The following is a 22921-nucleotide window of genomic DNA, read 5'->3' on the forward strand; positions in this document are numbered from 1 at the left end:
GATATGGGTAGATAAGTTTTCTGAAAGGTGTAAACAGGCAGCAAGGAAAGCCCATTATGACCTATCGATGATTTATCAAACGTTATCCTGTAGAGATAGGGAAGTCATAATCCCACTGTATAAGGCATTTGTAAGACCATATTTGGAATATTATGTTCAAATACGGAGACCTCATCTGAAAAAAAAAAAAAAAAAACACCAATCTTCTTAAAAGAGGCTAAAGATGGGCAACTAGAATATTGAGACTGGCAGATGGCTGTATCAGGAAAGACTGATTATGTGGGCTACAGAGCTTGTCAACCATCCACCTCAGAGGACCTGATTGAGGTTTATAAGGCTCTGAGAGGGATCAGCAAAATGAATGAAGGTGGAATTCCCACTGTATAAAGAATTTAGAACTATGGAGTCATAAATTCAAATTACAGGGTTGCGGTTTAGATTAGATTGTAGGAAGTTTTCTTTTAGCAAGCAAGTTGTTAATTGTTGAAACAAGTTTTCCTCACAGGTAGCTGAGGCTGACAGTTTGAGTAAATTTAAAGGTAAAGTGGATAGTTACCTGTGTGAGGAGAGAAGCATATAATTTTTTTTTCTTCTCTACTTATTTTTTTTTTTTTTTTTTGCCGGTGCAGCAAAAGCCTGTGGCTTCCTTGCACTATATGGCGAATACTATTACTGACTTCCCTAGGTGCCTTTTTTACACCAGGCTTCAGCAGTGTCTCTTCCAATACTCTCTAGGTTACCACCAATTCATTCAGCTTTCTGTTAGAATTTAATAAATGTCTGGTATCCCCCACCCCTAAAAATTCCTTGTGTGTATGTGTATGTAGTAGTGGCATGTGATGCAAGAAAGCAAGTGTATGAACTTATGCAGCATCAGCCAAAAAAAAAAAAAAAAAAAATCACACCATTCCCTCCAAATGCCTGTCCAGTTCCTCCTTAAATTTATTCAACCTATCAACTTCCACAACGACAGATGGAAGTTTGTTCCAGTAGTTCACCACCCGCTGGCTAAAGGCAAATTTCCGCACATCTATTCTACATCTGTCCTTTCTTAATTTGAATTTATGCCCCCTTAGGTTCGTAATCTGAACAAGTGGAAGGATCCCATCAAAATTCAGCGTGCTCAACCCATCCAAGGCCTTATACACATCAATCAGATCACCGCACAGGTGCCTAGTCTCCAGCTGCTGCAATTTGCAGAACTTAAGCCTCTCTTGGTAAGAGGATCCCTTCATTCCCCTCACCAATCTTGTTGCCCTTCTCTGTACATGCTCAAGCAAATCTACATCCTTTCTAAAATGAGGCCTCCAGACCTGTATGCAGTACTCAAGGCGTGGCCTAACCATTGCCTTATACAGAGGGACCTCATTTTCCCAGCTAGCAAAATTCACCTCATTTTCCCTGCTAGCAAAATTCCTATATATCATTGACAAAACCTCATGACCTGCCCTGGCAGCCTGTCTGCATTGCTCAGAAAACTTCATATCTGACTGCACAATTACTCCCAGGCCTTTTTCATTTTCTACCACCTTAAGTGTAGTACCACACAGTTGGTACGTTTCTCTGGGGTTACTTCTACCCATATGCAGTACTTTTCATTTGTCAAGGTTAAACTTCATTTGCCACTTCTTAGCCCATCTGCCCAAATTATCTAGATCCTGTTGCAGTAGCACACTGCCATTGCTGTCATTAACAATCCTGCCAACCTTTGTATCATCTGCAAACTTCGACATTAAGCCTGATATACCTTCATCAATATCATTGATAAATATACAAAACAACAGTGGACCCAACACCGAACCCTGTGGGACTCCACTAATAACATTAGTCCACGAAGAGCAGCACCTATTGATTACCACCCTCTGTCTTCTCCCACTTAACCATCCTTTTATCCATTGTAGCAACTTACCTCCAATACCATTCTGCTCCAATTTGTACAATAGTCTTCCATGCGCAACAGTGTCAAAAGCTTTCCTCAAATCCAAATATATGATATCAAAATTATTTTTTGCATCCAGTTCCTTTATAACCACATCATAATATCCTATCAAATTTGTCAGACAAGACTCCCTTAACAAACCCATGCTGTGTCTGAATTATTGCTGCAGTTTTGTCTAGATGATCCTGCAATGCATCTTTAACCAGTGAATCCATTATTTTACCCGGAACAGAAGTTAAACTAACTGGTCTGTAATTACTCGTGTCACCCTTCGATCCCCCTTGGTGAATTGGGGATACATTTGCACATCTGCAGTCCGTGGGAACCTCCCCTGAATCCAAGGATGCTCTCATAATTATGGCTAAGGGTTTGCTTAGTTGCTTTGCCGCTTCCTTTAATATAACTGGATAGATCCCATCCACCCCAGGTGCTTTTCTTATGTTTAACTTCAACAATTTCTCCTCCACTTTGCTTTCAGTTATTACAAAATCATTAAGTATCCTGATACAATTTGATAACATTCTGCCACTTTAAAACCTTAATAATTCTTCATGTGTGAATGTAGATGCAAAATACTCATTCAGTTTGTTTGCTATCTGAGCAGGCTCATCAACAGTCGAACCATCGATGCCAAATGGACCAATCAGATTCATTCCCTTCCTTTCAGAGTTTATATAAGTAAAGAAATCCTTGCTGTTTTTCTTAGCATCTTTTGCCAAGGATTTCTCGTAATCTGTCTTCGCCTGTCTAACCTCCTTTGTGACTTGATTACAGACTAGCTTATATCTGCCATAGGCTTCTGAGTCGTTTGATAATTTATATGCATCCATGCATTTTTCTTCTCTGTTATAAGTCTCATTAGTTCATTTGATAACCATTTAGGCCTAAACCTTGAACAATATTTCTTAATAGGTATGAAACTTTTAGTAGCATCCACGATTAATTCCTTGAATGCTTCCCACTTAGAATTTACTGTTGGTAACATCGTCAGTTGATCCCACTGTACAGAATTTAAAAACTGTCTGAGACCATTGTATTCCCCTTTACGGAAGCAAAAACTCTTTCCTTTACCCCTGATGGTAATTAAATCTTTAAGTAAATCCCACATCAGTACACTGTGATCACTGCCACCTAGTGGTTCCTTTATCTGCGAATTCTTAATACACGAATGATCACTGCTGGTAACCAGATCAAGAGTATTACTCTCTCTGGTTGCCTGTCGAACATGCTGCTGCTGTTGCGTGTGTGTGTGTGTGTGTGTGTGCGTGTGTGTAGGAAGAACAAAAGCAGCAATCTGAGCAGAATCAGCAACAGTTTAACCATTTACAACTACTGGACCAATGTGATTTATCTTCTTTCTTCTAGTGTTTACATAAGTAAAGAAGTTTTAACTGCTTTTCTTCTTTGCATGCTTTGCCAGAGCCCTCTTGTAATCTGCCCTTAACTTGCCTAAACTCCTTTATGACGTAATTGCAAACTAGTTTATATCTACTGCATACTTCTCTCTATAACAAGATAATTTTTATGCATCTCATGCATTTTTCTTTTCTGAGTCTGAATTAGTTCATCTTACTAATTAGTTAGGCCTAAGCCAGGGGTTCTCAATGAGGGCAAAAAATCATGGGTATTACAATAGTTTGTGGCCCTCCAAAGTTCAACCCTACCCGACAATATCCTATTTCTTAATACTTAATTTCTGTCATTGGGTTTTCTTTTCCCCTGAGACAACTGATTTTTAACATATAGGTATATTAGGAGTGAGTGAGAAATTGATAAAAGGAACATAGTGGGCGTGGTTTAATTCTGAAAGCAATTAGGCATTAAATGCCTAAGTGCTTTCAGGGGTAATGTCTCAGGAATTCTTGGCGTTTGCACCTTTCCGACAGCTTCAACCTTGGAGGCTTATTTATTCATTCTATTGTTTCATTGGTCAATATATGAGGCACAGATGGGATCAGGAAATGTTTCAGTCTATTGTTTCTACTTTCTAAGCAACAATTAGTATTGATTTATTGTTTCCTTGTGGAAGTTGTTTCTTTTTGATTCACAGTCCTTTTGTGAGTGACATGGGCTATGAGAGTTAAATAAAAATAGTTTATATTTTATTATCTAATTCTTTGTAGTTATTCAACTCATCATCAATCATGTCAAGTGCTGAAACAAAAAAATGTTGACAGTATCTAGCTTATGGTTTTATTGAAAGCCCATTTGACTGAAGACAACCCATGTGTCTAATGTGTAAGAGTTCTTTTTCAAACGAGGCTATGAAACCATCAAGGCTTGTAGATCACTTAAAAAGGAAACATATCAAATATTTTAAAAAATTTAAAACAGAATTTTGAGCAATGTAACACTGTTACTTCCTTATTTAAGACACACAAACAAATGACAATGGAATGATTGTGTCTTATAAAATTGCAGAAATCACTGCAAAAACTGGTAGTGCTCATACAGTAACTGAGACTGTTATATGACCTGCATTAGAGACTGTAATTTCAACAGCGATGCATCAAAATCCTTCCAGTATTTTAAAAGCATTGCCATTGAGCAACGACTCAATTCGAAGACGAATCGATAAGATGTCAGTTAACATTGAAGAGCAACTAATTGACAAATAAAAACGAGAAAATTTTTTATTCAGATTGATGAATCCACAGTTACTGTCAATAAGGCCCTTCTAATGGCATACATTCATTATTTCGATGATGATTGTAAATTTCAAGAACAGATGTCGTTTGTAAAATCTATAGAAACTGACTGTACTGGAGCATCTATTTTTTGCTGATATTCAAACATGGTTTGATGAAAAACGAGTATCAGTGGAAAATTTTGGTATCCTGTGCCACTGATGGTGCTACCTCCATGGTTGGAAGATAAAAATTTTATAGCCCACCTAAAGGAAGTAGGTCCTGAAGTTCTTGCAGTACATTGCACTGTGCACTGACATCATCTGGTTGCAAAAAATATTAGTCTAGTTCTTTATCAGTCCTCTCAGTATAGTTATTAAACCCATCAATACAATAAAGCCACATACCAGTTATGATCACCTTTTGCAGAAAATTTAGCATTGATAATGAAGAACAGTATGTGAGGCTTTATTTACATATAGAACTCAGATGGCTCTATAAAGAAAACTGTCTAACAAGATTTGTAAACCTTTTTGATATGATAATTAGTTTTTTAGAAAGTGAAGGAGATACAGATTTAGCAACGGAGATCGGCAAACACAAAAACGCATTCATTTATGGCACAGGGAGCTGGCCCAGGGAGCCTGGAATCAATGCTGTTGCTAGGCTGTCCCAGGGTAGCTTGAGTTTCCCATGGAGAACACACACACACACACACACACACACACACACACACACACACACACACACACACACACACACACACACACACACACACACACACACACACAGTTTGGGTAGGGTTGTGAAATTAGGTGAGGACAATTGAAGCGGGGTAGGGAGAAGAAAGAGTAAGCAAGGAGGTTCATATAGTCCATCATACAATATATGCTGGTAGGCAAAAGGGACAAGAAGAGTGTTCCCTCTAGAGTGGGCCCATATGCTAAAGAGAGTGAGAGACATACCTGTGGCAAGAAAGTGTTATTTAGGGAGGGACAATGGGCTTCATGGTTAACATCTGGGAATAGGGTCTGAAGCAGTCAGCAGCAGAGGCCTACTACTGGAGAATCCTACACCAGGAGTTGCCCTGGTGTCAGCAAAAGCTACTTCATGCATCCTACACAAGTGTGTCCTGTGTCAGCTGTTTTGTATCTGGGAGTTTTGGCACAAGGGCCTCTTGGACCATAGTGCTTATTCATGATTTACTTATGATCAATTCTATATGTTATTACAATCTGAGACAATTATACAAATTTATGAGTTTCAAATAGTTACACAGTTCTTCGAAATTTGCATCATTGTCAAGAATATGTGGTAAAGTTAAGGGTTCCTGCAAGTTGGATAGCTGGCATAAGAAACACCGAGGAGGGTTCTCTCCCATAATTAAATTCTGGAATTGGATGAGAATAACTGATGTGGGGTCTTGTCAGAATCACTTCTTGCCTGTTTCTCCTGAAACTAGATGCCCACAGCAGTTGCTCTTTTTTTATCTACAGCAGTTTATTATTGATTTGAGCCTTTCTTTCCTACATGTTATTTTAATAATGGATTTGTAGTCACTGTAGGGCACTTTCAGTTGACAGAAAGATCCAGTGTCAGGATGTTGAGCAGCTTCACCTGCTCATTCATTACCTGGGATACCAACATGACCGGGGATCCAGCAGAAAGTAACCTTTCTGTAGACTGTTTGATAGAGACATAATTTAGATTGGACCTCTATAAAAATCGGATAAGAGGGAGAAAAGTAGATTGAATGGCAGTTATTGCACTTAAGGAGTCTGTATATATATCAAAGATTTTTTGATATGGTGATTCTTTATATTATCTAGAGCTAGTTTTATTGCAAACAATTCTGTGGTACAGATACTGCATTCATTAGGAAGAGTAACAGCTACCGAGTAAGGGGAAGAAACTGCTGCAGCACCTAGAGCTGAATCTGTTTTGGAGCCATCAGTGTAGAGATGTACTTTCTCTGAGTTTTCCAAGGAATGTTTTATGTAGTTGTTGAAAGTTGGCTAGTAGGATTTTAGCATTAGCATTTGTAGAGGCATACGATGCAAGAAAGCAAGCATATGCAGCCATCAGCCAAAAAAACACACTCTGATTTCACCCCTCCGTTCATTCCAATTACCTGTCCAGCTCAGCCTTAAATTTATTTAGGCTATCAAATTCCACAACAAAAGATGGAAGTCTGTTCCACCAATCAAATACCCGCTGGCTAAAGGCAAACTTCTGCACATCTATCCTACAACTGCCTTTCCTCAATTTGAATTCATGCCCTCTCAGATGATTATTCTGAGCAAGAGGAAGAATCCCATCAGCACTGAGCATGCTCAAATCATTCAAGGCTTTATACACCTCAGTCAAATCACCTCGCAGGTGCCTAGTCTCCAAACACTATAATCTGCAAAACTTAAACCTTTCCTGTATACAGGTGTGGCCTGACCATCGCCTTATTTTTTTTTTTTATGAAAACCCCAAACACGAAAGGTATCAAAACCTATAGTATGGGGGGAGGGGGATGCCGGCAACTTTGCTCTAGAGACTAAACATGGGTTTCACCACTTCAAGCCTCCAATAAGCAAAGTGGTGGTATTTCACCGGTTGAGGAAAGTCATCTACCACCTACGACACAAGCGGATAATCACCTCCTTATCCCTGATAGAAAAATTCCTGTATATCATTGACAAGACATCATGAGCTCCTCTTGCAGACCGCCTGTACTCAAAAAACTTCATATCTGCCTGCACAATTACCCCCAGGTCCTTTTCATTCTCTAATACTATCAGTGTAATACCATAGAGTTGATACGTTACTGTGGGGTTACTGCTTCCCATACGTAGTACTTTACATTTGTCAATGTTAAACTTCATTTGCCACCTCTCAGCCCATCTGCTCAACTTTTCTAGATCCTGTTGCAGCAGCATACTGTCATTAGTGTCATTAACAACATTGCCAACCTTCGTATCATCTGCAAACTTGGACATTAAGCCTGATATACCATCATCAATATCATTTATAAATACAGAAAACTACAATGGACCCAACACTGAACCCTGAGGGATTCCACTAATAACATTAGTCCATGAAAAGCAGTGTCCATTGATTACCACTCTGTCTTCTCCCACTCAATCATCCCTTTATCCAATTTGCCTCCAATGCCACACTGCTCCAATTTGTGCAGCAGTCTTCCATGTGCAACAGTATCAAAAACCTTTCTAAGATCCAAATGTATGATATCAAAGTTATTCCCTGCATCCAGTTCCTTTGTGACCACATCATAGTATCCAATCAAATTGGTCAAACAAGACTTCCCCCTTAATAAAACCATGCTATGTCTGAGGTATAACTGAAGTCTTGTCTAGATGATCCTGCAGTGCTTCTTTAACCAGTGCCTCCATTAATTTTCCTGGAACAGAAGTTAAACTAATAGGTCTATAATTACTTGTGTTGGCCTTTGATCCTCCTTTGTGAATTGGTGTCACATTTGCACATCTCCAGTCCATGGGTACCTCCCCTGAGTCCAAGGAAGCTCTCATGATTATGGCTAAGGGTTTGCTTACTTCCTTTGCTGCCTCCTTTAATATAACTGGATAAATCCTATCCACCCCAGGTGCCTTTCTTATGTTTATCTTCAACAGTTTCTCCTCCACTTTCCCCTCAGTTATTACAAAATGATCTAGCTCACTGCCAGAGTTTAGTTCACCTCTGGCATTCCCCTCCCTGAATAACTCCTCATGTGTGAATGGAGATGCAAAATACTCATTTAGTTTGTTAGCCATCTGAGCAGGATCAACAGTTGAACCATCGGTTTCCAGTGGACCAATCTGATTCATCCTTTTCCTTCTAGAGTTTACATAGGTAAAGAACTCTTTGCTGTTTTTCTTTGCATCCTTTGCCAAAGATTTCTCATAATCTGCCTTTGCCCTTCTAACCTCCTTTGTGACCTGGTTACAGACCAGATTATATCTATCGTAGGCTTCCATTGTCACCCATTAATTTATATGTATCCCATGCATTTTTCTTCTCTGCCACATGTCTCATTAGTTCATCTGACATCCATTTAGGCCTAAACTTTAACAATATTTCGTAGTTGGTATGTAAAGCCTAGCAGCTTCCAAGATTAATTCTTTGAATGCTTCCCATTTTGAATTTGCTGTTGGTAACATCATCATCAGTAGCAAATTCAAAATGGGAAGCATTCAAAGAATTAATCTTGGAAGCTACTAGGCTTTGCATACCATATTTTCTCAATCTTATGAGTATAAATAAATTGTCACAAAGAGTCGAGAATTGAGTCCAGGGATTTCAGGAGTGGCAACGTCTTGGAAGATATTCTGGAAATTAATGTCCCAACTGAGCGTGAGCTCTTGCAGTTGAAGCCCTGTGGATTTGTTTTCATTAGGTTCATTGTAGTATAGCATAGTATACTGAGGGTCAAACAGATACTGCCAGATGGGGGTGGGATGGAATATTTTTAATCTTTGCTGCATAGTTACAGAATAAGAATTATTTACTGAGATGTAGGGGGGAGGGTTCATCTACCTCAGTACATAGGCTGTGGACCAGAGATGTTCTGAAAGCTCCCACAGCTATCCTAAGGGAACTGTGCTGGATGGTGTTCAGATGTAATAGAGAACTTTTCCTAGTGGAGTTGTAGACAGTTGATCTATAATACAAATGTGACCTTATTAAGGTTCTACAGAGATGCAGCAAGGAGCTTCTATCAGAACCCCAGGACATAATAGCGGAGACAGCTATTAGGATGTTCAGTTTAAGGCAAGTTGTCTGAAGATAAGCTATATGAGTAGCAAAATTAAGTTTCTTATCTAAATATAAGCCCAATACAGAGAAATTGTTGGTAATAGCAATCAGGCTGTTTTTTAAATAAATTTCTGAATTCAGATGTAGTTCACATTTTTTTTCAGAAATGAATTGCAATTAATTTGAAGCTGCCTTTCAGTGGTATTCACAGTTTGACAGGAGATAATGAGGTCATCAGCAAACATGTATGATTCTATCATATTTGATATACATCCCATGTCACATTTGAAATTCTTATTGCAAATAATGTCGCACTGAGAATAGAGCGAAGTAGACCCTCCTCTTGTTCAAATGATTTGGATAAATTGTTTCACGTATCTCACCTGAAATGTTCTGTGACGATGAAAGTTTTGATTAAATTGGGATAACTGACCTCTCAAGCCAAATGAATGAAGATCTTGAAGTACACCATGTGACCAGGTGGTATCAAATGCTTTCTCGATATTGACATTAATCATGACCAGACGAAGGCATTACAAATGTTTGCTTCTGCTTTTATCATTACATCTAATGCAGACCAATTCTTTGGAAATCCATACTGGTTACTGTTTAACAAGTTGTTAATTTCCAGGAATCATGTTAGCTGCCTATGAACCATTTTTTTCCAGGATTTTGCCTAAACAGCCATTCAGAGAAATTGCCCTGTTGTTACGTGGAAAGATAATCCTTTCTTAGCTTCAACAAGGCTACGATAATTGAGTAACACATTGAGTAATTGGGTTTGGGTAAGTATTTTCTAAGAATATTCAGTTGTAATATTTTAACAATGTTCTTTTTGCTCTGTTGTTTAGCTGTTTTAACATTAGGTAGTAGATCCCACTTGGACAAGTAGCACTACTGGATGGTTCCTAAAAGTTCTGTTAATGTGAATGGCTGGTTGTGTGTCTATGAAACTATCATAGAAAAATTGATCTTATGCTGTTCTGCAGAAGAGGGTTTAATATGCTGGCAAATGATTTGGCTAAGGCATTTGCCAGTTCCTTCGGAGAGGACAACTCCTTCCCTTCCATGTTTAGTATCGAAACTGGGGACTGCACATATTTACCATTAAGTGTTTGTATTTTCCTCCAGATCAATCTGGTGTCCATGTCCTTGTTTATAGTTGAGAAAAACCTAATCCAAGCATCTTTTTTTTTTTTTTTCTTTTTCTTTTTGGTTTTCTTATTTGGCAGAACTTGCTTTCAGTCTTTTAAAATTAATTAGGTTACTAGTTGCGGGGAATTTGCAAAACAAATTCCAAGCCCTATTTTTTTTTTCCTGTTCAGAGTGTGAACAATTCTGATTCCACCAGTAATTACTGTGTTTGCATTTTTCCGGCAGCGATTTTGGTATTGCAGAGGTAGCACAGCTTGTAATATCTGATACAGTAGACTCCCGATTAACCAGCCCCTATGGAACCGGACCTCAGGCTGGATAAACGAATGGCCGGTTAATCTGAAAACACACGCAAAATACCATTTATTATTATTATTAGCCATATGGTGCAAGGAAGCCTGAGGCTTATGCTGCACCAGCCAAAAAAAAAAAATAAATAAATAAAAAAAAAATTCCTGAGTTACCCTGAGAGAGAGAGAGAGAGAGAGAGAGAGAGAGAGAGAGAGAGAGAGAGAGAGAGAGAGAGAGAGAGAGAGAGAGAGAGAGAGAGAGAGTCAGAAGTAGAAAGGAATCACCAAGAAAGAGAAGAATGATGATATCCAGCACAGGACCCTAGGTTTTATCTAAGTAAATGTTTAATAAACATTTACTTAGATAAAAAATTGATAATTTTCATTTTGTCTTTTTGATTTAAATTCATTTTTTGAAGAAAAATCACACCACTTTTTCATAAGAATTATATGAATGGCAGATGTATTACCTTGCTGTTTGATATATCTTATCGCAGTTTCAAATGACTTTCCTTCCAAATGACTTATTCTTTTGTCATTTTTATCTCTGCTCATAGTTTCTGGGTTCTCTGGTTCATCACTTTCTGCCATTTCTTCTTGACTAACTGCTTCAATAATTTCATCGTCTGTTAACATTTCATTCTCTAGAATGTTATTGCCTACAATCCATTTATCAATGTCTCTTTCTTCCAGGTCTTTGCCTCTGATAATTGTTTCAAATTGTTAAGCAGAGCAATGTTGTCACGGTCTGCCAGATCATCGCCGCACGGCTCTTTGTCCAGATTGCAGTTTGCAGTTAATTTTTCAATATCAAGCCATAGTTTTCTCCATGGCCTCACAAACATTGTTGGCGAAATTTCCTCAAAAGCAGATCCGAACATGTAAATCACATCCTTGATGTTAATTTTCTTAAGGGCCTCATGTGAGTTTCGTTTCTTCATTGGCAGTCTTCTCAAGAATTTCTGAAAGAAGTTTTCTTCTGTAACGCCTTTTCAGACTAAGTGTCACACCTTGATCCATAGGTTGCACCAAAGATGTAATGCCAGGTGGTAAAAACACCACCTTGATGTCATCAGAAGATAGGTCAATGGGATGTGTTGGAGCGTTGTCAAGGCGAACAATCCCGAGTGGTAATTTCAAACGTGTCAAATGTGCCTGCCTTAACTTTTAGAATGAATTCAGTCGAAAACCGTTCTTCAAACAGAAAATAATCCATCCAAGCTGACCTCTGGGCCCTGTAGTAAACTGGTAGAGCAATCAAATTTACAATTTTAAATGCTCTTGGTTTGGCTGACTTTCCTACAATGAAGAGGGGCAGTTTGGGACTCCCAGTAGGATTTGTACAAAGGGCCATAGTGATTCTCTGTTTATTCATTTTGAAACCAGTAGCGAATGTTTCTTGTGGTGCTGCTAGCGTTTTCATTAGAAGAGCTTAAAATGTATGCCTGTTTCATCCAAATTGTAGACATGATCAGGAGTAAGAATTTGCACTTCTGCATAATGTCTAAAAATTTTTGGGAAAATTCACTTGCAGCATTTTGATCTGCTGACAATTTCTCGCCGCAAACACCTAGATAACAAATTCCACGGCACTTTTTCCATCATGAAAGCCATCCCTCGCTGGCTAAGAATTCTTCTTCGCTGTTAACTTTCTTGTGCAAGCGTACTGCCTTTTTCTTCAAAACCGGCCTGCTAAGAGGTGTTCCTCTTTATCATTCTTGCATGAACTGTATCCATGATGCATCATCAAAGACTTCATTTTTTTGGCTTCTTCATAGTGCACCTGTCTGAGAGCACTTTTTCCTGATTCTATTTGCGTACTGAAGTCTTGAAGGGATTTCCGGTTTCTCCACCAATCATTCACCATACTTTTTCCAACACCTAGTTTGTTACATATCCGTTTTACAGGTCCTCCATTATCAATACATTCCAACACTTTTAATTTTGTTTCAATAGTTAACACATTCCATTTACACTTGTTCAAGCCTATCATTTCAAGTTAACGTAATTTAAAAAAGCAAAAATTAACGACGAAAATATGTACACACTGAGTGACTGTGATCCAAACAGTCACAGATAACAAAGACTAACTGAAGTGAAAAAAGTTATAATATCATTACAGTGCACTGAACTCGTTCCCAGAATCTTTTAATTTTTTTTTCTACCGAGCCCGTGACACAGGAAATCTGATTTGTAGAAAAATCTCTATGAAAATATGGCCGGTTAAAGTGAGACCAGATAAGAGGGAGTCTACTAGTTATATTTTGTGTGGGCTGGGATGTGACTATTTCATCATCAAACTGGACATGAAAGGCATATTCATTCTAGCGTGCCCTTCGAAATTTCCAAATGGAGCGACACAGTGTAGAAGAGTTTACTGTGTTTGGAGCTTGCAGAGAATCAGTAGGTAATCACCATTTAGTAGGTTATCAAGAACAGGCTACTTCGTATTGAAAGGTCTATTGCACTTATGGATCCTGTAGAAAAATGAATATAGGTAGGCTCACCAGTTTTCAAGAGGGTAAGCTGACAAGCATTAAGAAGTGATTATATTAGTTTACCTCTCTTTTCAATTGTTAGAGATCACCACAGCGGATGATGAGCACTGAAGTCTCTGAGTAAGCAGAACGGAGATGGTAACTGGTCCATTAGACTTACTAGGTCATTTAAGGAGAATGAGAAATTAAGAGGAATATATATATATATATCTGATAATTAAAATAAATGATATTTAAAATAAAAAACATCAGCCAGTAGTACGGCAAAAATGCAGAGCGAAACGAAACACAAAATAATATAAAATAAACAAACAGGGAAGGGAAAGTAGAGATAATAAGACAAAAAGGTAGTCGATAATCCCCTGTATAATTTAGTAATTAAACCCAATTAATAAAAACAATGTAAATTTAAAATAATGCCAATTATATATAATTTAGCGGTACCCCCCCTCGAAGGTACCAGTTCCAAAAGACGTGAAATATCACCAAAAAGGGGTTAAAGAAACCACAAAAACTAAAATATCAAAATAATAGACTGACCATTATGCCCCATATCGACAGAGGACCAGGAGGCCAATAATGGTCATGGAATCGCTGCATTTCAATCGTCATACAAATCATCGCAAAGGCGGAAATATCAAAGAACCAAACCACCCTTCCATTCTCCGATAGATCAACCAATGCAGAGGATTTGCAGCGGTGGTCCTTATGCAGCGAGAAATAATCTATAGAACAGACAGCACTCTTGATCAGAGCCACACCACTGACATAATGCAAGCTTAACCAGCTTATATAATAGAAAGGAAAAGAATAGATGGCGGCACAGGCGCTGCTTATTTAGCATATCAACCCACTACTACCACTAATTTATATAATGTGATGTAAAAGTCTAATTATGGTGTGTATATATATATATACACCATAATTAGGTAAGTTATAGTGCAAGAACCCTCCATAGTTTGAAAATCTGGTCAGTCCCCAGCCAACCGTACCCCCAGTAAAAATGAAAAAACATATATAATAGGTTAATTAATATAATAAGCCTTATGTGGGAAAAGGTATTTTGCAAGGGACTTTTTTGAGGGCTAAACCCCTACAAAATATCCAACCCTAGTTAGGCTGAGCTATCAGTTTCTGTTGTCATCTGCCTGTATAACTAAGACCAAAAAGAGTCCATAATGACGGATAATAACATTAAAAGGAGAACTAAGCAAATAGGTTAGGCAAGTAAGAACTAAGCAAGCAAGGAGAACTAAACTATGGAGGGTTCTTGCACTATAACTTATCTAATAATGGCATATCTAATGTCCGATGTAATGTTCTATCTCACAATGGCATTAATCGATTCGTTCTATATTTAACATGTAATATTTTATTGTAACATTTTAAACGCTGTAATATTACTATTCTATAATTATATATATATATAGATGCTATTTTAAGAGTAATACCAATTTTGGTGTGAACTGTCACTACTTAAAATGGAGTCTGAAGAGCAAACATGTTTGGATGGAACATTGTTTCTAACAAGAACTGCCACCCATCCATGGGCTAGCAAATCAGTAGTCCTAACTCATCTGAAGATAGTGCAATTTTTAATGGTAGGACATACTTGTGGATTTAAATAAGTTTCCTGCAGGCATATGCCTGCTGGTTCATATCAGTCAATAAGATCATGTAAATTGCCTTTCGTACCACAAATGACTCTACAATTTCATTTAAGGATTCTTTCCATCATGCGATTTTGTTCCCCACTTTGGGTATCCTTTGCCCCATGGAGGCAGACCGAGTCGAAAGAAAGGACAGGAGGGGGGGGGGACATGCTCTTAGTTAGAAGCACAAAATTTAAGACAGTGCATGTAGCTGACATGGGTGGCCAGTGCAATGCTGAATAAGTTTAGTGCGACATAAATTCTGGAAAACAAAAATGAGAGTAGGGGCGTATTATAGGCCTAATGACTGTGATAAGTACAACTAACAGCTATACAGAGAAATAGAGAAATAGAATGTCTTATAATGGGGATTTTAACTTTCCAGATGACTGGAACTTGTTAGTTGGTCACTCAAATACTAAGCAAGATTTTTGGGGATTTACTGGATGACTGTTTTTTATTTCAGCAAGTTAGAGAGGGCATTTGCTTTTATAAAGGAGACCACAGTGGTCTCAATTCTATACAACAGGACCAACTAATGATGTTACTAACAACAAATTCTAAATGAGAAGCATTCAGGGAAGTAATTGTAGAAGCTAATAGGCTTTTCATACCAACTAAGAAATAATGTGACTTAAACCTAAATAGATGTGAGTTGATCTAATGAGACACTTGGAAGAGGGAAAATGCATGGGATGCATATAAATTATCAGATGATACAGAAGCCTATGGTAAACATAAACTAGACTGCAAATCAGTCACAAAAAGAGGTTAGGCAAGCCAAGGTAGATTGTAAGAAATCTTTGGCAAAGGATGCAAAATTAAAGCAGCAAAGATATTATTACTTACGTAAACGCTAGAAGGAGATGAATCACATTGGTCCACTTGATATTGATGATTAAACTGTTGATGACCTGGCTCAGGTTGCTAATACTCATTCACACATGAGGAATACTTTAGGGAACTGAATGCCAGAAGTTTATCAAACTCCAACTGGTTGTTAAAAGATTTTGCAATAACTGAGAGGACAGTGGAAGAGAAATTGTCGAGTGAAACATATTAAAAAAAAAAGCATCTGGAGTGATCCAGGACTATCTAGACAGGAGTGCAGTCATACTTTGACTGGATACTATGATGAAGTGACAAAGGAACTGGATGCAAAAAATTATTTTCATATCATATCAAAATAATTTGATATGCACTACGGGCAAGTTACTGCTATGGATAAAGGGGTGGTTGAGTGGGAGAAGATGGTGAGTGGTTATCAATGGACACTGCTCTTCATGGACTAATGTAATTAGTGGAGTTCCCCAGGAGTCTGTGTTGGGCCCATTGTTGTTTTCTGAATTTATTAATAACATTCATGAAGATATATCAGGCTTAATGCCTGAGTTTGCAGATGATACAAAGACTGATAGTATGATTAATGACAGTAATGAAGGTATGCTGCTGCAACAAGAAAAATTAGACCAATGGCTGAGAAATGGCAATTGAAGTTTAACATTGACAAATACAAGGCACTGCATATGGGTAGCAGTAATCCCAGAGTAACATACCAACTGTGTGTTGGTATGTTACTCTGGGTACCTAAGGTAGAGGAAAATGAAAAGGACCTGTAGGTAATAGTGCAGTTTGATATGAAGCTCTCTGAGCATTGTGTGACAGGCTGCCAGGCCAGCTCATGGGGTTTTGTCAGCGATATGCAGGAATTTTGCTAGGAGGGATAAAGAGGCGATTATCCCATTGTAAGGCAATGGTCAGACCACATCTTGAGTGCTGCATACAGCTGGAGCCTCACTTTATTCAATACATAGACAGCTCCTACCAAGAAAGGTTTCAGTTCTGCAAACCGCAGCATTTGGAGACTAGGCCCCTCAAGGTGATCTCAATGAGGTGTTTAATTCTTTGAATGGCTTGAGCAAACTGAATGCTGATGGGATTCGTCCTTAGACCCATGAAAACAAAAATTCAAATGAGGAAGGATGGTTGTAGAATAGATGTGCAGAACTTTGCCTTCAGCCAATGGGTGATTGATTGTTGGAACAAGCTTCCATCCCATTTTGTAGAAGTGGATAATTTGGATAAATTCAAGGAAGAACTAAGTATACTATTGGAGAGTATAGATAGGTGAAATTATTTATTTATTTATTTTTTTTGGCTGATGCTGTCTAGGGTTGCTTCCTTGCATAATTTGCCACTACTAATACTGCAAATTCCATTCAGTGTTTTAGTGATCAGAGAACATTATACCACACTTTCGTGTTTAACTAACTTATGCTGTATAAAAACACCACAAACCTCGTATGTCCACTATGACTCTCAACCAGTCAGAAACTTTATGGTGCAAGCACACTGCACGATTTCAATAATCTATCATGTTCCGGATTAACATAGCTGAGTACCACTAATTTTATCTAGTCAAATTCACTTATCTATGCACAAATTAACCTGAGCAGTTTTGATAAATTCAAGAAATTGCTTTTACTATTTTGAAAACATCTGTTTGGTTCTAATTTATCTGGGATCACCATATCCCACATAAGTCTTGTTAATAGTTTGCCTTCAATCAGAAGACACTTGATTGTTGAAACAAACTTCCATTCAATGTTCTAGAGGTATAAGTAGTTTCAATAAATTTAAGGAAGAATTAGGCAGACTGTTAGAGTGTATAGACTTATTCCCAAAGTGATAATGGGAAGTATGGTATGGTTTTTTTTTTTTTTTTTTTTATGACACCCAGGGTTCTGAGCTGGATATCATCATCTTCTCTTTCTTGGTGATTCCCTTCTTTCTTTCTTTCTTTCTCTCTCTGTCTCTCTCTCTCTCTCTCTCTCTCGCTCTCTCTCTGCAGCATGAGCCTCAGGCTTCCTTGCACCATATAGCAAATAATAATCTCATGATAAAAATAATCACATCTGACAATCCAAAATATGATGGAATCATGTCTGGCCAATAATTTGATTTAGTGACACTAGTCTCAGACTATGAGATTTATGGAGAGTGATCATCACTTCTTATAGTTCATAATCAAATGATCAAATTAACAGAAATAAGAGAGCAACTGAACCACCAAAATCTGGCAATCCATCTTCATCTAGTTTTTAAAGAAAATGAACAAAAGCAAATCAATCAAAATTAGCATATTCAGTGTTAAGGTTGCCATTTGGCCTAACAAGTTTATCAGAAATTTTTTGGAAAATACAAAAATTTTGAGAACCGAATTTTTCAGCTATTTTTAGAAAAATGGGTGAATCCAGCAAACCATTCAGAATCAGCAAATCCAGTTCTTGTGGTTGGGTTCATCATAGCTATATAAAAGTATTTATGCAATCCAATCACTTTGAACTGACAGTGATGTGCAATATAGTTGGTGTGTGTTTGCATTACGATCAGTTTATGACATGGAGAAGTTTTTTAGAAGGTTCACAGAACTGTATATTGCTACTGGCGAACAAAAATAAAGATTCACTGATTAGCAATGGAATATTCAGAGTTTCTAGGTGCTGCAATTCATATATGACATTCATCAATGAAATTCATATACGACTTTAAAATTTTATTCTTTAATAAAATTTTAAAGGAATTCTGTTCATACAGTATGTATTAATGTTCACAGTTTGGGAAGTGTTGGTATATTCCAAATATATTTACCCAAAAAATAATTAGCCCAGAGATTTGTGGTTGTTCAAAATACATAGACAGGCCAATATCTATCATGGAAACAAGTTATATTGTTAAGGCAAATGTGAAACTTTTGATATTGGTTCATCATTTGTATTTAGTATATTCTGGAAGGGGAAATAATTTGTTTTATATTACTCAGTTTACAACATAATACTCATTCACATACTGTACATTACTTTTTTCTTGATATACTATGGTTGTTAACCCCGGGGGGCTAACATCTGGTGAGTAGGGGCTTGGCACACCTAGGGTCCTGAGCTGGATATCATCATTCTTCTCTTTCTTGGTGATTCCTTTCTATTTTTGACACACTGACACACACACACTTTCTTTCTCTCTCTCTCTCTGGGTAACTCGGGAATTTTTTTTGGCTGGTGCAGCATAAGCTTCAGGCTTCCTTGCACCATATGGCTAATAATAATAATAATGTGTCTAAAAATTTTACTTTTGAAAAATTACACAGAAGACACTTTTAGCTTTTAGCAAGCTTCTACAACATCAACCAAAAAAAAAAAAAAAAAAAAAAATTCCTGCATTTCAAGTCCATCCCCTCTAATAATAACTTAACTAATTCTTCTTTAAATTTATTAAAATTACCCACTTCAACAATCCCAGATTGAAGGTTGTTCCACTAATTAAGTATTCTGAAAGCTAAAGGCAAATTTATGCACATCTATCCTGTAATACATTATTTATTAATGATATTGATATCATTAATATCTAAGTTTGAAGATGTTTACAAATGTTGGCAAGGTGATTAACAACAGTAATCAGAGTATGTTACTGCAAGCAACTCCAAAAACTGCTGTTAACCAGATCCCACTGTGTGCCATGCAAAATTAAATTTAAGAAAGAAGAGGGTAAACGTAGCCACATGGAATGTAAAAAGTTTAAAAGAAGGCAAGATGGATATGGTCATCAATAAAATGGATAGGTATAAAATTGGCATTTTAGGAGCAACCGAAGTCATGTGAACAGGACAAGGTCATTTCAAAACTGGAAATAGGTTTTTGGTTGTTTTTTCTGGAAGTGACCAAGTAAAAGAACATGGTGTCACTGTCATTTTGAATAAGGAATGTTCAAGGTCTCTTCTTGGATACAATCCTATTAATAGTAGAATGATGACGGTTAGACTTCAGAGCCAGCCAGTAAATCTCACAGTTTTAGTTGCATATACACTGACAGACGAAGATATGGACGTTTATTATGAAATCTCCCGTCAACTCTTGATCTGGTCCCAAAAAAAGGATGTTTTGATACTCATGGGTGATTTTAATACAAAAGTAGGCAAGACAGTTTCTTCTAGTCCAGAATGTGGTAGGTTTGGTCTTGGCACTAGAAATGAGCGGGGTGAAAGTTTAATTGAATTTTGTCATCTGAACAGTCTTGTCATATGTAACACCTCCTTTCAGCAGCACCTGAGAAGGCTCTACACATGGAAATCTCCTGATCATAAAACAAGCAATCAGATTGATTATATCCTTATGCAGCAAAGGTGGCGTTCCAGTGTAATCACAGCAAAAACACTTCCTGGAGAAGATTGTGGCAATGATCATCAGCTACTCCACATTGTTCTCAAGCTGAAGCTGAAAAAAATCATGAATAAGGTTTTCCCTAGACAATTGGATGTAGAAAATATTCCAAACGATTATATGCTTGAAACAGGCAATCGTTTTCAAGCTCTATTAGAACTAGATGACGATATGCTGCCTGAGGAAATGTGTGAAAATACAAAAAGCATTATTAAGGATTCAGCAAGTAGACACATTAGAGAAAGGTCAAAGATCAGAAAGCCTTGGATTACAGAAGCCACTTTTAAACTTATTGAACAGAGAACTGCTAAAGCCCAGAGTGTACAAGGAAAGGAAGAGTATCAGGAACTAAGCAAAGTCATCAAGCGCTGTTTAAGCCAGGACAAACAGGATTATATCAATCGAAACAGTACAGAAATTGAATATTGTTATAACAAACGAAGCAACACTAAAAAGATGGATGACGTTATTAAGTCCTTAAGACAAAAGTTTCGACCAAAACTTAATGTAATTAAGGACTCCAAAGGTGAAATTTTAACAGAGAAGAACACAATTGAAGGAAGGTGGAAAGAATACTGTGAGCAGCTCTTCCGAGCACCTGCTGGCACTAATGATCTGCCACCCCCTTTTCAAGAGTGTGATCTTGAACCAGTTCCGCTGAAGGAAGAAGTCGAAAAAGCCATCAGATAACTAACGTGTGGCAAGTTGCCTGGAATTGATGAAATCCCAGTGGAATTGATTAAAGCTACAGGTGTGAAGGGCACCAAGTTTTTTCATAAAATGATTCTAAAAATTTGGGAAATGGGATGGTGGCCATCAGATTGGAAGAAATCAATTTACATCCCTTACCATAAAACGGAGATCTGAAAATTTGCTCAAATTACAGGACTATTAGCCTAATTTCTCAGGCCAGCAAGATTCTTCTTAAAATCGTATTGAACAGAATCTCAAGCAAACTAGAAGAAATGCCAGAAGAGCAAGCAGGTTTCAAAAGGGGTAGAGGAACCAGAGATCAGATCTTAAGCCTATGACTGATTATAGAAAAATGCAAAGAATTCAATGGTCCAGTCATTTTGTGTTTTATACATTATGCAAAAGCATTTGATTGTGTTCAACATAAGAAATTATGGGAAATGATAACTATTATGGGTTTCCCAATCCACACAATTCAGCTGATTAAGCTACTGTACCAGGAACAGGAAGGAACTGTGAGAATGAACATGAGAAACACTGACTTTTTTTCATAATAGGTAACGGTGTCAGGCAGGGCTGTATTTTGACACGTCACCTTTTTAATCTTTATGCCAAAGATATCATGCGTGAAGCTTTGGAAGATTTAGAGACTGACATCAAACTTGGAGGACTGACGATAAACAACCTTCGTTATGCAGATGATACTGTGCTAATTTGTAATTCTAAGTATCATCTTAAAGAAACTATGAGGAGAGTATGTGAAGCAAGTAAGAAAAAAATATTATTTCTGAATGTGTGTAAAACTAAAATTATTATGATTATCTTGATTCCAGTAAGTTGAATGGGCAAGATATTGAAGAAGTTAATGAATTTGATTACTTGGAGTCAAAAATAAATAAAAATAAAAATAGTGACTGCTCAAGCGATGTAAAGAGATGATAGGCAATTGTTAAAACGTTGGTCGCTGATCTAGCATTAACATTAGCAAAGGCACATAATACAAGAAAGAAAGCTTATATAGCATTAGACAAAAAAAAAAAAAAAAACCCTTATTTCACACATCCACTTGCTCCAAATGTTTGGCAAGTTCTGCCTTGAATCTATTTAAGCTATCAACTTCTACAACAACAGATGGAAGTTTGTTCTGGCAATTAACCACCTGCTGGCTAAAGGCAAACTTCTGCACATCTATCCTACAACCGTCTTTCCTCAATATTGAATTTATGCCCTCTCAGGCGATTATTCTGAGCAAGAGGAAGAATACCATCCACATTGAGCATGCTCAACCCATTCAAGGCTTTATACACCTCGATCAGATCACCTCGCAGGTGCCTAGTCTCCAGACACTAATTAGCAAAACTTAAGCCTTTCTTCATAAGAGCAACCCTTTCTTCCATTCACTAACTTTGTTGCCCTTCTCTGTACTCATTCCAACAGCTCTACATCCTTCTTAAAATGAGGCCTCCAGACCTGTATAAAGTACTCAAGGTGTGGCCTGACATTGCCTTATACAAGGTGATAATCACCTCCATATCCCGTCTAGAAAAATTACTGTATATCATTGACAAGACACCATGAGCTACTCTTGCACACCATCTGCACTGCTCAGAAAACTTCATATCTTCCTGCACAATTACCCCCAGGTCCTTTTCGTTCTCTACCACTGTCAGTGTGGTACCACAGAGCTGATATGTCACTCTGGGGTTGCTGCTTCCCATATGTAGTACTTTACATTTGTCAATGTTAAACTTCATTTGCCACCTCTCAGCCTACTGCTCAACTTGTCTAGATCCTGTTGCAGCAGTGTACTGTCATTAGTGTCATTAATACCCCTCCAACCTTCGTATCGTCTGCAAACTTGGACATTAAGACTGATATGCCATCATCAATATCATTTATAAATACAGAAAACAACAATGGACCTTGAGGTACTCCACTAATAACATTAGTCCACAAAGAGCAGTGTCTACTGACTATCACTCTCTGTCTTCTCCCATTCAACCATCCCTTTATCCATAGCAGCAATATGCCTCCAATGCCACACTGCTCCAATTTGCTCAGTAGTTTTCCACGTGCAACAGTATCAA

At 37.6% G+C, this 22921-nt stretch overlaps 1 protein-coding gene across 1 annotated transcript in view; it reads right to left on the reverse strand.

Moving 5' to 3' along the window:
* Positions 1-22921, reverse strand: part of LOC150078502 (store-operated calcium entry-associated regulatory factor-like) — a 150240-nt gene that overhangs the window by 42130 nt on the left and 85189 nt on the right. The window lies entirely within an intron of this gene.

Source organism: Mastigoproctus giganteus, chromosome 11 (genome assembly GCF_048544385.1).
Source record: "Mastigoproctus giganteus isolate SK-2022 chromosome 11, ASM4854438v1, whole genome shotgun sequence".
Lineage (NCBI taxonomy): Eukaryota > Metazoa > Arthropoda > Arachnida > Uropygi > Thelyphonidae > Mastigoproctus > Mastigoproctus giganteus.